Source organism: Cibotium barometz, chromosome 27 (assembly GCF_041138505.1).
Source record: "Cibotium barometz isolate CiBa-2024 chromosome 27, ASM4113850v1, whole genome shotgun sequence".
Classification (NCBI taxonomy): Eukaryota; Viridiplantae; Streptophyta; class Polypodiopsida; order Cyatheales; family Cibotiaceae; genus Cibotium; species Cibotium barometz.
Window position 1 is genome coordinate 24207375 of NC_141072.1, and position 16768 is coordinate 24224142.

Below are 16768 nucleotides of genomic sequence, written 5' to 3' on the forward strand. Positions count from 1 at the left end.
AAATCTCAATGACTTTGATATAAAAATTATGTATGTATCTATTTATGCATAAAATCCAATATTGATGAAAGTAACACTTTTATAATAAAAATATTCTTTTATGCATCTATTTATGCATAAAAATCCATTTTGATGAAAGTAACACTTTTATAATAATAAAAATTCTTTTATGCATCATTTTATGCATAAAAATCAATAATGATGAAAGTAACAGTTTTATAATAAAAAAAATCTTTTATGCATAAAAAACAATAATGATGAAAGTAACACTTTTATAATAAAAAATTCGTTGATGCATCATTTTATGCATAAAAATCCATTTTGATGAAAGTAACACTTTTATAATAAAAAATTATTTTATGCATCATTTTATGCGTAAAAATCAATAACGATGAAAGTAACACTTTTATAATTAAAAAAAAACTTTTATGCATCATTTTATGCATAAAAATCAATAATGATGAAAGTAACACTTTTATAATTAAAAAAATATTCTTTTATGCATCTATTTATGCATAAAAATCCATTTTGATGAAAGTAACACTTTTATAATAATAAAAATATTCTTTTATGCATCTATTTATGCATAAAACTCCATTTTGATGAAAGTAGCACTTTTATAATAATAAAAATTCTTTTATGCATAAAAATCAATAATGATGAAAGTAACACTTTTATAATTAAAAAAATATTCTTTTATGCATCTATTTATGCATAAAAATCAATATTGATGAAAGTAACACTTTGATAACAAAAAAAAAATTCTGTTATGCATCTATTTATGCATAAAACTCCATTTTGATGAAAGTAACACTTTTATAATAAAAAAATATTCTTTTATGCATCTATTTATGCATAAAAATCAATGATGAAAGTAACACTTTTGAAATTAAAAAAAACAATATGCATCTTTTCATGCATAGAATTTATATTTAATGAAAATCACTCTTTTATAATTAAAAAAAACCAATATGCATCTTTCTATGCATAGAATTTATATCTAATGAAAACCACTCTTTCATAATAAAAAAAATAACCAATATGCATCTTTTTATGCATAGAATTTATATCTAATGAAAATAACACTTTTAGAATAAATATATTTCCACTATGCAATTTTGTATGCATAGAATGAAAATAACACTTTTAGAATACACAATTGGTTAGTCATAATGACCAAAATCCAACCAATCTAGGGCTTTCTTCGATGCCCATCCACCCAGCCTCCACACCGGACATCGCGACTATCCTGGGTATGCCTCTAGGAAATCTCGTCCACTTTGGGTTTTACCAAATGGCTCCCAGAGGGCATAAATCACATTCTCTGTTCGGCGTTCCCTTTCTAAGGAAGGCCCGAATCTCAAAATCGCATGTCGAGTCTCATCATACACATGCATATCAATCAGTCATACGCATGCATATCAGTCATTCATCTCAAAACAAAGCAATCATAACTCATAAATATCATCTCACACTCATCTCTAGTCCATAATCTTTCAAGGCATGCATATTCAAATCAATCACAAATCAATTTCAAGTATAAAACAAGCTTTTAATTTAAACAGTCTTTAATTTCTCTTTATCTTTTAAGTCATATGGGAATCCTTGTTTTTAACATAATCAATTATCATGTTCTAACGAGCAAGGTCATCTCTAGTCTTAACTATGCTTATGTGTTAGTCCATCCGGTCTATATAGATAAGATAGTCACTATAGCTAAGTCTTAACTATGCTTATGTGTTAGTCCATCCGGTCTATATAGATAAGATAGTCAATCTTGATAGCAATTTCTAAGGCAAAGCTTGACAATTGGTCTCTTTGGAAGAGTAATACCTTCCAATCTATTTGGAATTAGAGAAAAGTCAAAACTATAAATTTTTAGGACTTTTATTTCTCTATAAAACATATCTTTGACGGTTCTCTAAAAATGTTTATTCTATGAGTCGTCAACAATAGTTCTTTATGGGAAATCCCCCCTATCCTCTTCTCGCCCTCGCGGTGTTTCCTCCCATCATTGCCATGGTTAAGCATGCAATACATCAACTTAGATTCTCCCATTTATATGCTTATCAATATATTTATTTAATCTCAAAAGAATTTAAAGCAAAATAATAAAAAGAGTGTGTGTACTTCCTCGATATATTTTTTGATCTCTTGATTCATTGGGAATCCATGTCTACTCTCCAAAAGATATGGAAGAGTTGTGTAAATTTGGCAAGCCTCTTAGATCTACTATTAGGGCTGCAATCTACAACAGGTATAATTTCGTGCATAGTTATCAGACACTAGTTGTGTGGATACTTAAAATTACTAGAATGCATACGGTCTACAACCCAACGCGGGCGGAATCGCTAAAATCTTCTGTATATGAAAGTCGACTCAAAAAATAGATCATGTTTTACTTTTCTTTTTATCAAATTTCGATTTGCATGTCCATCTACACACTCAAAGGCTTCCTTTGAGCATACTAAATAATTAAAAAATCAATCTTGAACTTTCACTTAATTTTAATACTTAAAAGCTTTACTGTTAAAAAACCACTGAAAACCTTCAGGAATTCATATTACTAAAATCTGTAGCATCCAAAACTTAATATTATCTTTAATCATAACTTGGTTAATCTCAGAGGTATGTTACATGAGCATTTTGGTTGCCGATGCCATAGGCACGTCGAGAAAGGAATGACTGAAATTTGGATTTTATGGTTGGAAAGTGGAAAAGTTAAAAATTGGACCTAGAAATAGAATAGTGAGGATTATGATGGAAAAACTGTGGTTTTATTATAATTCTATTTTGGAAATAGTTGAATAAGAGAAAAGGCAATTTCATATTGGGTGCGTAAGTGGTGTGTCTTTAATTTTTGAATGAGAGCTAGCTAGGGGACCTGAGAACTCTTTTTCGTGGTACTCGGGACAAAACATAACCAAATTTTTATAATGGATCCTATCAATATAGTGGTTGGGCGATTGGATAACCCATGGGATTGGATGGGGTTACGCTAGATTGATCGATTCTTGTAATAAGATTCAATTGTGTTCAAGTTACGATAGTTGAAGTAAGTCACAGAGGATAATCCTAGTTCTATGGAAAAGAATCAACAACTGTGCTGCTTTTGATGGGGAGAAAAGCGTTGGTCTCTATGAACCAAGTGCAAGTTCCTCCTTGATCTGGCCATGTGAACCCTAGGTTCAGTCAGAATACAAAGGATAGTTAAGGCTCTTGACTACGTTAGAAGATTTTTCCTAGAGGAATCGCCAATGCTTTATGGAAGAGGGAAGTTTTTTCTAGGTTTGGTTCTGGAAGAACCGAGGGATTAGTCTGATGTCCGGATATTCCTAGATGAGGCCCCAAGTGGGAAGCTCTGCTGTGTGCGTGAGGTTGCTACTTCTGCTGCCAGCACTCTAGAGTTTGACGTGCAGAGGGGGTGAAAAGACCAGGGGGGAAGAGAGCTTGAGCTCTTGCAAGCACACACACACTCATAAAACCCTAATAGAGAACACATAAGGTGAGAGGCTGAAAATCTTCTTCTTCTTCACTCAACACTCAACACACCATATACAAGATAAGAGTACACATAATATGAAAGGTACTCAACCAATACATACACGGGTTCTGTATAGTGTGAACCCTACTAAAATGAGCTGGCACTATAACTATACCAGTCTCTAGAATGACTGTCACACAGCCTGTCATCCCACTGGCCGCATATCACCCAAGATCTCACCAACCATGCCAGTGGTGTAAGTGTGGGGCCTATCCCCCAAGCGGGTCATCAGTGTCCACCGCCTCACTAGACGAGCTCGATATCTCAACACTCCCCCTCGAGCTCAACTCCATCTCATGTACACCAAGTGAAGCCCTGAATCGGCAAAGCTTCTCTGTATCCAATGCTTTGGTGAAGATGTCAGCTACCTGATCCTCTGTGCTGATATAAACAAGGTCAAGGTCTCCTGCCAAGACCTTCTCTCTGACGAAATGGTAGTGAACCTCTATGTGCTTCGTACGAGCATGAAAGACTGGGTTCCTGACCAACTGTATACTGATAATGTTGTCACAGAAAATGACAACTTGTCTATCCACTGATAGACCCAAATTGCAAGTAGCTTCCTCAACCAAGCTACCTCACATGCTGCCATAGCAGCTCCTCTATACTCGGCCTCTATACTGGATAGAGCAACCGTAGGCTGCTTCTTGCTGCTCCAAGTCACAGCAGCACTCCCCAAAGAAAACATGAATCCACTGGTAGATCTTCTATCTGAGATACTACCAGCCCAATCAGCATATGTGTACCCATGTACACATATCTCTGTCCCAGTCTCATAGAATAGTCCACAATGCAAAGTAGACCTCACATACCTCAGTATGCGTCTCCAAATGCGGTTTCCGTGGAACCTGCATAAATTGACTCACTAACCCAACAGTATAGCTCAAATCTGGTCTGGTGATCGTCATGTAGATCAAACTTCCTACTATGCGCCTATACATAGTAGGATCCTCCAAGATCTCTCCTGAATCTGCACTCAACTTGCCATTTTGATCCAATGGCACTGAGATAGGTTTACAACCTTTCATACCATACTTGGACAACATGTCCAAGCCATACTGTCTCTGCAGTAATCCAATACCATGTGGTGACCTAATCACCTCAATGCCCAAGAAATATCTGAGCTCCCCCAGATCCTTCATCTCAAACTTCTGTCTAAGCAAGATCTTTACATCAAAGATCTCTGCATCATGGTCCCTCGTAAATGAGATCAAGTCATCTACATAGATGACAACAAGCACAACCCCTCTATCACCATGTCTCACATATAGTGAGAAATCTGCATTGGCTACATGAAAGCCAATAGTGATACCAGCTGCTCATCTCATCAAAGACAACATCCCTGCTTACCCTCAACTCACATGTAGCAAGGTTATAATACCTATATCCCTTTTGCTCAAGGGAATATCCAATAAACACACATTTTTCAGCTTTCGGATCCAGCTTAGTTCTCAGCTCATCTGGCACATGCACATATGCAATGCATCCAAAGACTTTTAGATGAGACAAATCTGGTTTTCTGCCAGTAAACTTCTCCTCTGGAGTTACATCATGTATGGCTACAGTAGTTGGAGTCCTGTTCATGATGTATACTGCTATAGAAACAGCCTCAGTCCAATAGCTATGCGGCATATTCTTCTCTTCCATCAATGCTCACGCAATCTCAGCAATGTGCCTATCTTTCTGCTCAGCAACTCCATTTTGCTGCGGAGTGTATTTGCATGTAAACTGTCTTCGAATACCATTCTGCTTCAAAAATTCAGAGAACTCATTGGAGAAGTACTCTCCCCCTCCATCTGACCTTAGGCACTTTACATATTTCCCTCTGTTTGCTTTTCAACCAAAACTCTGAAATTCTGAAAGCGAGTGAACACCTCACTCTTCTCCTTCATGAAATATACCCACACTTTCCTTATGTGGTCATCAATGAACGTCACATAATACCTGCACAACAGCCTCCCATAGACATGGTCTTCATAGGACCCCATACATCTGAATGCACAACATCTAGTGCATTTCTGCTCACATATCTGTTACGTGGAAATACATGCTTTGTTTGCTTTCCAAATTGGCATGCTTCACATATTCTCTGCATACCTTCCCCTTTAAACTTTGGCAGCCCTGTCACAATTCCTTTAGTCTGCATAGACTTCATTCGCTGCACATTCACATGTCCAATTCTTTTATGCCAAATGTCTGTGTCTGCAACAATTCCTAAACCATTTGCAAACATCACAGCACTCATTTCAGGCATGTCTACATTCATCGTAAACATTCTGCCCACTCTGTTGCCTTTTGCAACCAACCTGCACTTGTCTTTAAAGTCTTCAACATAACAACCATCAGGGTTAAACCGAACCTGCAAACCCTGCTCAATCATCTGGCCAACTGAAACCAGATTCTTTGTTATGTTCAGAACGTGAAGTACATCTGTAAGGTACTTCACTTTGCCATCCTGCATAGACAATGGCACATCTCCAACATGGGCAATTGGATGAGCAGTGTCATCCCCTGTTTCCATAAAACCTGGTCTTTCAAGGTTTTTCATCTCCTTGAACCACTCCCCATGACTTGTCATGTGGTTCAAAGCACCTGAATCCACATACCATACATCATCTTTTTGTGCTGCTTCAACATTTTCAGACATGGTATTCACGACATGCTGCATAACAAACAACCTTTCATTATCCTCATTGTTTCTTCTTGAGGATGCATAGTTGTTCTGCTGTAATTTTCCATTTTGTATGCCAGCCTACTTCTTATAACATTCTGCGTGCACATGTCTAGGCTTACCACAATAAAAGCATTCACGTGCATCATTATACTGCCTTTGCCAATTTCCACGGCCTCTTTGACTCCCCCTGCCTCTGAATTTGCCTCTTCCACCTGCGTGTTATTGTTGTTGTTGTTGTGTATTCTGGGACTGTTGTTGTTGCTGCTGCTGGCCATAATTCTGATTACCTGTTCGGCCACCTCCTTGACCGCGTCCACGGCCTCCTTTACCTCGTCCTCTTCCTGAACTTGTGTAGAAGGCCTGTTGCTCTGAACTATTTTTGTTTTGTGAAGACTGTTGGTCTTCACCCAAGCTCTTCTCTTCTATAATCAGCATGGACACCAAATCTGTAAAGTTGGGAATGTTTTCTCGAGTCTGAATAGACGTCTTGAACGCCTTGTATTGTGGCCCAAGACCACGTAGACAGACTTCCACCTTATCATCATCATCTACTGACACACCGATAGATGCAAGGGATTCCACAATACCCTTTATCTTCAATGCATAGTCATTCACAAACATGCTCTTTTTCTCCACAGTATAAAGTTCGTTCTTCAACTGTATCTTGCGTGCCTTGGTATTTGTTTCATAGAGTATAACCAAGGTGTCCCATGCCTCCTTGGGGGACTTGGCATCCTGAATGTGCCCAATCATGGTGTCCTATAAACTAATGTAGAGCCAATACATAACCTTCCTGGCTCCTTGGTTCCAGTATTTAAACTCTTTCACATCTGCAGCAGCAGTCGGATTTATATCCGGTATCTCCGGTGCCTCTTCATGCTCACCTTCTATGTAGTCCCAATAGCCCTTTCCCATCAGGAAATTCGTCAACCTGAACCTCCAAGCATGGAAGTTATTCTTATCAAGATTCTCAGCCACAATCTGGGTTATCCCATCATTTGACATCTTGCCAAACACACAATTTTACCAGAAACAGCACTCTGGTTTGTCCTGCACAAACTACTGTATTTTCTGCAGCGGTACTATAGTACTCTCAAATGTCACAACCAGTGACTTCAATATGCATACATACACCCAATGGCAACTGTTGACCTCTTTGCAGCACCCACAATGTCTGCACAGTCAATCTATCTTCCTGCAGTTCTTAAAACAGAGTTTTGCAGAGAATCGATGACTTACCCGCAGTGCTCGAAATCGCCTGCTTTCTGAAAAACGGAGATCCAGATGCGCCCGAAACACGTTTTTGGCTCAGAAAATTTCTGTCCGATAGGACAATACAATTGCCCTATAGCTTTACTCCCGCGAAGAAAGCTCCTCAATCAGAGATCGTTTGTTGGTGCCTCCCGTGGAGCTCCCGAAGGGTGTAGTCACCAACACAAATAGGGAAGAGTAGTTGAAGCTCTTACCCTCGTACCACTTCCTGTGGTTCTCTTCCTTGCAGCTCAGCCCTTAGCACGAACCAGGCTCTAATACCATGAAAAGATGTAGGGGGGAAGAGAGCTTGAGTTCTTGCAAGCACACACACACACTCACAAAACCCTAATAGAGAACACACAAGGTGAGAGACTAAAAATCTTCTTCTTCTTCACTCAACACTCAACACACCATATACAAGATAAGAGTACACATAATATGAAAGGTACTCAACCAATACATACACGGGTTCTCTATAGTGTGAACCCAACTAAAATGAGCTGGCGCTATAACTATGCCAGTCTCTAGAATGCAGTCTCTAGAATGGCTGTCACACAGCCTGTCATCCCACTGGCCGCATATCACCCAAGATCTCACCAACCATGCCAGTGGTGTACGTGTGGGGCCTATCTCCCAGGCGGGTCATCAATGTCCACCGCCTCACTAGACGAGCTCGATATCTCAACAAGGGGCAAGGATCTCACAACTCATGTTGAGGCCTTAAAGGTGCAAGTGATGATGTTATGCTGGCTTCACCATGAGAAAAGAGCATTTCTCCAAATGAGGTTTTGAGAGATTGCTTTAATTTTGTAAGGGATTCATCGAGTTCCTCATGTGCTTTCTCAACCTCAAAATTCATGCAATATGTCTCTAAAGATGCATAAAAGAAATTCTTTTATATTAAAAGAGTGATTTTCATCATAAATGATTTGTATGCATAAAAGATATTTCTTTATATTAAAAGTGTGATTTTCATCATAAATGATTTTATGCATAAATTAGATGCATAAAAAAATTTCTTTTATATTAAAAGAGTGATTTTCATCATAAATGATTTATATGCATAAAAGATAATTTTTTATATTAAAAGTGCGATTTTCATCATAAATGATTTTATGCATAAATTAGATGCATAAAAGAAATTCTTTGATATTAAAAGAGTGATTTTCATCATAAATGATTTGTATGCATAAACATATGCATAAAAGATATTTTTTATATTAAAAGTGTGATTTTCATCATAAATGATTTTATGCATAAATTAGATGCATAAAAGAAATTATTTTATATTAAAAGAGTGATTTTCATCATAAATGATTTGTATGCATAAAAGATATTTTTTTATATTAAAAGTGTGATTTTCATCATAAATGATTTTATGCATAAATTAAATGCATAAGAGAAATTCTTTTATTCTAAAAGTGGAATCCCTACTAAATTGGAGTTATGCATGGAAAGATGCATAAAGAATTTATTTTAACCCAAAAGTGTTATTCTCATCAATTTTGATTTTATGCATAGAAAGATGCATAAAGAAATCTATTTTTAGTTCAAAAGAGTTATTTTCATCAATTTTGATTTTATGCATGAGAAGATGCATAAAAGATTGAATCTTAATTCAAAAGTTTCATTCTCATTTAAAATGAATTTATGCATAGGAAGATGCATACAAGATTGATTTTTATTTCGAAGTGTTTTTCTCCTTAAAATGGAATTTATGCTTAAATAGATGCGTAAAGAGGATGTGAAATGAATCAAATAGATGAAAATGAACGAAGAATGGATGGAGATGTATGTATGTGAAAGAATGGATGTAGATATATGTATGTGAAAGAATGGATGTAGATGTATGTATGTGAAGGACGTATGGGAAAGGAAAGATGTATATGAATGTGAATGTGGATGTGGATGTATGAATGTGAATGTGGATGTATGAATGTGAATGTGGATGTGGATGTGGATGTATGAATGTGAATGTGGATGTGTGGATGTGAAAATGGAAGTGTGGATGTATGAATATGGATGTGGATGTATGAATGTGGATGTGAAAATGGATGTATGGATGTAGACGTGAATGTGGATGTATGGATGTGGATGTGTGGATGTGGATGTATGGATGTGGATGTGGATGTGGATGTATGAATGCGGATGTGAAAATGGATGTATGAATGTGAATGTGGATGTGGATGTATGAATGTGAATGTGGATGTGTGGATGTGAAAATAGAAGTGTAGATGTATGAATGTAGATGTGGATGTATGAATGTAAATGTGGATGTGCGGATGTATGAATGTAGATGTGGATGTGGATGTATGAATGTGAATGTGGATGTGATGTATGAATGTGAATGTGGATGTAAATGTGGATGTGGATGTATGAATGTGGATGTGAAAATGGATGTATGGATGTGGATGTGAATGTGGAAATGGATGTATGGATGTGGATGTGGATGTGGATGTGTATGTATGCATGTGGAAGTGGATGTATGGCTGTGGATATGGATATGTATGTATGAATGTGGATGTGGAATTGGACGTATGGATGTAGATGTGAATGTTGATGTATGGATGTGGATGTGGATGTACGGATGTGAATGTAGATGTATGGATGTGGATGTGGAAGTATAGATGTGGATGTGGATGTATGGATGTGAATGTGGATGTGGATGTATGAATGTGAATGTGGATGTGTGGATGTGGAAATGGAAGTGTGGATGTATGAATGTGGATGTGAAAAAGGATGTATGGATGTAGATGTGAATGTGGATGTATAGATGTGGATGTATGGATGTGGATGTGGATGTGGATGTATGAATGCGGATGTGAAAATGGATGTATGAATGTGAATGTGGATGTGTGGATGTGAAAATGGAAGTGTGGATGTATGAATGTGGATGTGGATGTATGGATGTATGAATGTATGGATGTGGATGTGGATGTATGAATGTATGGATGTGGATGTGGATGTATGAATGCGGATGTGAAAATGGATGTATGAGTGTGAATGTGGATGTGGATGTATGAATGTGAATGTGGATGTGTGGATGTGGAAATGGAAGTGTGGATGTATGAATGTAAATGTGGATGTATGAATGTAAATGTGGATGTGCGGATGTGTGAATGTAGATGTGGATGTGGATGTATGAATGTGAATGTGGATGTGGATGTATGAATGTGGATGTAGATGTGGATGTGGAAATGGATGCATGGATGTGGATGTGGATGTGAATGTGGAAATGGATGTATGGATGTGGATGTGGATGTGGATGTATGCATGTGGAAGTGAATGTATGGATGTGGATATGGATATGTATGTATGAATGCGGATGTGGAATTGGATGTATGGATGTGGAAGTAGGAATGTGGATGTGTATGTGGAATAATGAATGCGAATGTGTATGTGAAATGATGTGACGTCGATACGAGTGAATGGAGGAGATGTGATGGCATGTCAATTGGGATGTGAATAAACCATTTTTCCATTTTTTTCGAGCACGGACTCCTAGGGAGTGAGATCTTAAACCGTGTGAGTGCAAAAAATGGCTCACATGTGAACCATTTTTCCTTCTTTTTTTTGGGGGGCATGGACTCCTTGGGTGTAAGACCTAAAGCCGTGAGAGTGTGAACCGGACTTCACGTGGGATTAAGTTCTGTTTTTTTTTTTGTCGCGGCATGAACTTCTTTTTCACATTATCAAACACTCTTCACCTGTGAACCAGACTTCACGTAAAATTTAAAATTTAATTATTTATTTTTTACCGTGTGAACTTCTTTTTCACGTCGTGAAACACTCTTCACGTGGTGTGAACCAGACTTCACGTGGAAATTTAAATTATATTTTTTTTAAAATTTATTTTTTACCGCGTGAATCGGACTTCACGTGAGATTAAATTTTGTATTATTTATTTATTTATTTATATTACCACGTGAAATTCTTTTTCATGCTATGAAACACTCTTTTCACGTGAACCAGACTTCGAGTGGAAATTTAAAATAAAATTATTTTATATTTTATCGTGTGAAGAACCGGACTTCACGTGGAATTATATTTTGATTTTTTTAAAATTTTAGTTTTTTTTTTGCCGCATGAACTTCTATTGCACGCCGTGAAAAACTTTTCACAGGTGAACCGGACTTCACGCGCGATTAAATTTTGATTTTTTATTTTATTTTTTTATTATTACTTTTTATAATGAGAACTTATGTTTCAGGCCGTGGTGGAAAAAACTTTTCATGCGTGAACCGGACTTCACATGATGGGATTAAATTTTCAAAAAAAATCACGGGTGATCTTTTTTTTCACCCTATGAAACATTCTTCATGCGTGAACCGGACTTCACGTGGAAATTAAAATTTTATTTTATTTTATTATATTTTTATTTTTTATTTTACAACGTTAACAGGACTTCAAGTGTGATAAAATTTTATTTATTTATTTATTTTATCCCGTGAACTTTTGTTTCACGTCGTGAAAAACTTTTCACACGTGAACTAGACTTCACGTGGGATTAAATTTTGATTTATTTTTTTGACAACGCGTACTTATTTTTGACGCTGTGAAACACTCTTCACGTGTGAATCGGACTTCATGTGGAAATGAAAAATTGATTTTTTTTATTTTTATCGCGTGAACCGGTCTGCACGTGGGATTAAATTTTGATTTTTTTTCCCGCGTGAACTTTTTCATGTCGTGAAACACTCTTCACCCATGAATCAAACTTCGCGTGGGATAAAAGTTTGATTTTTTATTTTTTTTTTCCGCGTGAACCGTTCACGTGGGATTAAATTTTAGTTTTTATTTATTTTTTTGCCACTTGAACTTCTGTTTCACGCCGTGAAAAACTGTTCACATGTGAACCGGATCCACTTCACGTGGGATTAAATTTCGATTCTTTTTTTTTCCACGTGAACCTCTTTTTCACCCTGTGAAACACTCCACGTGTGAACCAGACTTCACATGGAAATTAAAATTTGATTTTTTATGTTTCACGCCATGAAAAACTTTTCACGCGTGAACCGGACTTCATGTGGGATTAAATTTCAAAAAAAATTGACGCGTGAATTTTTTTTCATGCCGTGCTTCACCCGTGAATCGGACTTCACGTGGAATTAAATTTTTAATTTTTAATTTTTAATTTTTTTGTCACGTGAACTTCTTTTTCACGCTATGAAACACTTTTCACACCACTTGAACTGGACTTCACGTGGGATTAAATTTCTAATTTAATTTATTTTATTTTATCGCCTGAACTTCTGTTTCATGGCGTGAAAAACTTTCACGAATGAACCGGACTTCACGTGGGAGATTAAGTTTTGATTTTTTTATTTTTATTTTCATCGCATGAACTTCTTTTTCATGCTATCAAACACTCTTCAACGCGTAAACCACGCTTCATGTGGAAATTAAAATTCAATAGCCGTGTGAACTTCTTTTTCACGTCGTGAAACACTCTTCATGCGTGAACCAGACTTCACGTAGAAATTAAAATTAGATTTTTTAAATAATTTTTTTTATTTTTTACTGCGTGAAATTCTTTTTCGCAACGTGAAACACTCTTCGCGCGTGAACCGAACTTCACATGGGATTAAATTTTTATTTTTTTTAAATTTACTGCCATGAGCTTCTTTTTCGCATAGTGAAACACTCTTCACGCCACGTGAACCAAACTTAACATGGGATTAAATTTTATTTTATTTTTTATTTTAGTTTTTTTACCTCGTGAATCTCTGTTTTACGTAGTGAAAAACTTTTCACACATGAACCGGACTTCAGGTGGGATTAAATTTTAAATTTTTTTTTCGATGCGTGAACTAAACTTCACGTGGGATTAAATTTTGATTTTTGATTTTTGATTTTTTTAAATTTTTAATTTTAATTTTTTATTTACCGCGTGAACTTTTGCTTCACACCATGGGAAAAACTTTTCACGCATGAACCGAACTTCACGTGGGATTAAATTTTGATTGATTGATTTATTTATTTATTTATTTTATCGCATGAACTTCTTTTTCACGCTATGAAACACTCTTCACGCGTGAATCGAACTTCACGTGGAAATTAAAATTTGATTTTATTTTTATTTTTTATCTTACCATGTGAATCAAACTTCACGTGGGATTAAATTTTGATTTTGATTTTTATTTTATTTTTTGTTTTTTGTCGCGTGAACTTCTGTTACACGACGTGAAAAACTTTTCACGTGTGAACCAGACTTCACGTGGGACTAAATTTAGATTTTTTATTTATTTTTTTGACGCGTGAACTTCTTTTATAAGTCGTGAAACACTATTCACACGTGAACCGGACCTCACGTGGAAATTAAAATTTGATTTTTTTATTTTTATTTTAATTTTTATTTCTACTGTGTGAACAGGTCTCTTCAGCTGGGATTAAATTTTATTTTTTTTAAAAAAATCTATCCCGTGAACTTTGTTTTCACGCCGTGAAACACTCTTCACATGGGATAAAATTTTATTTTTTTTGTAGCATGAAACGGGTCTTCACGTGTAAATAAATTTTACTTTTTTTTTAAAATCGCGTGAACTTCTGTTTCACGTTGTGAAAAACTTTTAACGCGTAAACCGAACTTTACATGGGATTAAATTTTATTTTTTTGTCACATGAACTTTTCTTTCACACCGTGAAAAACTTTTCATGCATGAACCGAACTTGACGTGCGATTAAATTTTGATTCTTTTTTTTTACCGTGTGAACTTTTTTTCATGCCGTGAAACAATCTTCATGCTTGAACCAAACTTCATGTGGAAATTAAAATTAAAATTTTTATTTTATCGTGTGAACTTCTATTTCACGCCATGAAAAACTTTTCGCATGTGAACCGGACTTCATCTGGGATTAAATTTTAATTTTTACTTTTTTTAATCGCGTGTGAACTTCTTTTTTACATCGTGAAACACTCTTCACGTGTGAACCAAAACTCATGTGAAAATTAAAATTTGAATATTTTTTTTGCTGCGTGAACTTTTGTTTCACGCCATGAACAACTTTTCACGCGTGAATCGGACTTCATGTGGGATTAAATTTTATTTTTCTTATTTTTTTTGAACACGTAAACTTCTTTTTCGCGCCGTGAAACACTCTTCACGCGTGAACTCCGAACTTCATGTGGAAATTAAAATTTAAATTTTTTAATTCTTTATTTTTTATTTTTTATTTTTACGACGTGAACTTCTTTTTCACGCTGTGACACACTCTTTACGCATAAACCGGACTTCACATGGGATTGAATATTGATATTTATTTAAAATTACCACATAAACTTCTTTTTCACGCCGTGAAATACTCTTCACGTGTAAACATGACTTCCTGTGAAATTAAATTTTGATTTTTTTTTGCCGCGTGAACTTTTGTTTCACGCCGTGGGAAAAACTTTTTATGCGCATGAGCCGGACTTCACGTGGGATTAAATTTTGATTTTTTTTATTTTTACCGCGTGAACTTCTTTTTCACGCTATGAAACACTCTTTACGCGTGAATCGGACTTCACGTGGAAATTATAATTCGATTTTTTTATTTTTTTGCGTGAATTTCTTTTTCACGCTGTGAAACACTCTTTACGTGTGCATCGGACTTCACGTGGAAATTAAACTTCGAATTTTTTTTTGCATCGCATGAACTTTTGTTTCACGTCGTGAAAAACTTTTCACACGTGAACCGGACTTTACGTGGGATTAAATTTTAATTTTATTTTTTTATTTTTTTAAAGTTCTAATTTTTATTTTTTTGCGATGTGAATTTCTTTTTCACGCCGTGAAACACTCTTTACGCGTGAATCGGACTTCACGTGGAAATTATTCTCTTCACTCTCTCTTTCTTTCTCTCTCATGCATAAGCTTCTTATGTTTAAAATTTTTGAATGGTATTCACTTCTCTCTCTCTCTCTCTCTCATGCATAAGCTTCTTATGTTTAAAATTTTTGAATGGTATTCACTTCTCTCTCTCTCTCTCTCTCTCTCTCTCTCTCTCTCTCTCTTATGCATAAGCCTCTTATGCATTCTTCTCTTTCAACATCACCAAAAAGAGGTAAGTGATTTCCTATCTTTTTATCCTCTCTTTCCTCTATTTTTATCTACCAAAAAGAGGGGTTTTGTTTTGTAGGTCCTCTATGAATAGAGCTTAATCTATGAATAGAGCTCTAATCATAGAGCTTAATCTATGCATTAAGCTCTATTCGTAGAGCTTAATGCATAGATTAAGCTGTATGCATGCATTCATAATGCATAGATATGCATAGATTAAGCTTTATGCATAGACCTCTATGTATGCATTAAGCTCTATGCATAGAGCTTAATCTTTTCGATTTTGTATGTATGCATTAATTAGGTTCTTAGGGCTTTTGTATGTATGCATTACTAATCCTTTCCTCACCCTTTTGTTGATTTTATAGGTCTTCTAATCTTCTCTTTCAACACACCAAAAAGAGGTAAGTGCTTTCCTATCTTTCCTATGTTTTTATCCTCTCTTTCCTCTATTTTTACTACCAAAAAGAGGGGTTTTGTTTTGTAGATCCTCTATGCATCGAGCTTAATCTATGAATAGACTATTATTATTGCACCCTTGGGTGCTGGGGATTTGTTTTGTAGGTTTGTGCATAATCTTGATGCATAATGCTCATGCATGCCTTATACATAATGCTCATGCATGCTTTATGCATAAGCTTTATGTATAATTCTTTATGCATAAGCCTAATACATAGCTTTATGCATAAAGCCTCGTGCATAATGCCTCATGCATAGCCATTAGGAAGTGAATGGGGTCTTCTTGGGCCCTTTAATTTGCCCAAGCCTAATCAAGGTGATTAAGGAATAGCCAAATGGGGGGTTGCCATGTGGACTGAAATGTTGGGTTTGTAAGAGAGGTGTAAGAGTGGTCAAAGGGTGCACTTTTTTCCCAAAAAAGGGGGGAGGCAATTTTACAATTTTCGGACCTCCATAACTTCTACATACAAGCTCCGATTTGAGCGGAGATTATAGATCCGTGATCTACGCATCAAGAGATTTCCATAGATATGTTACATGATATGGTTTTGTCCGCTAGATTTTAAATTCCATTTTCCCCCCAAAATTCAAATTCGAATAAAGTAGCCGTTTTGAAGCTTCTAATTAGAAAACGTTTCTTCTTAAGAGAAAGGTTTGACTCCTTAAACTGCCAAATAAAAGGGCCCAAGAAGCCTTCCATTGAGGTCCTAATGTTTATGCATAGGCTTTATGAATAGGATTTATGCATAAGGTCTCATACATAGTTTTATGCCTAAGGCCTCATGCTTAAGGCCTTAT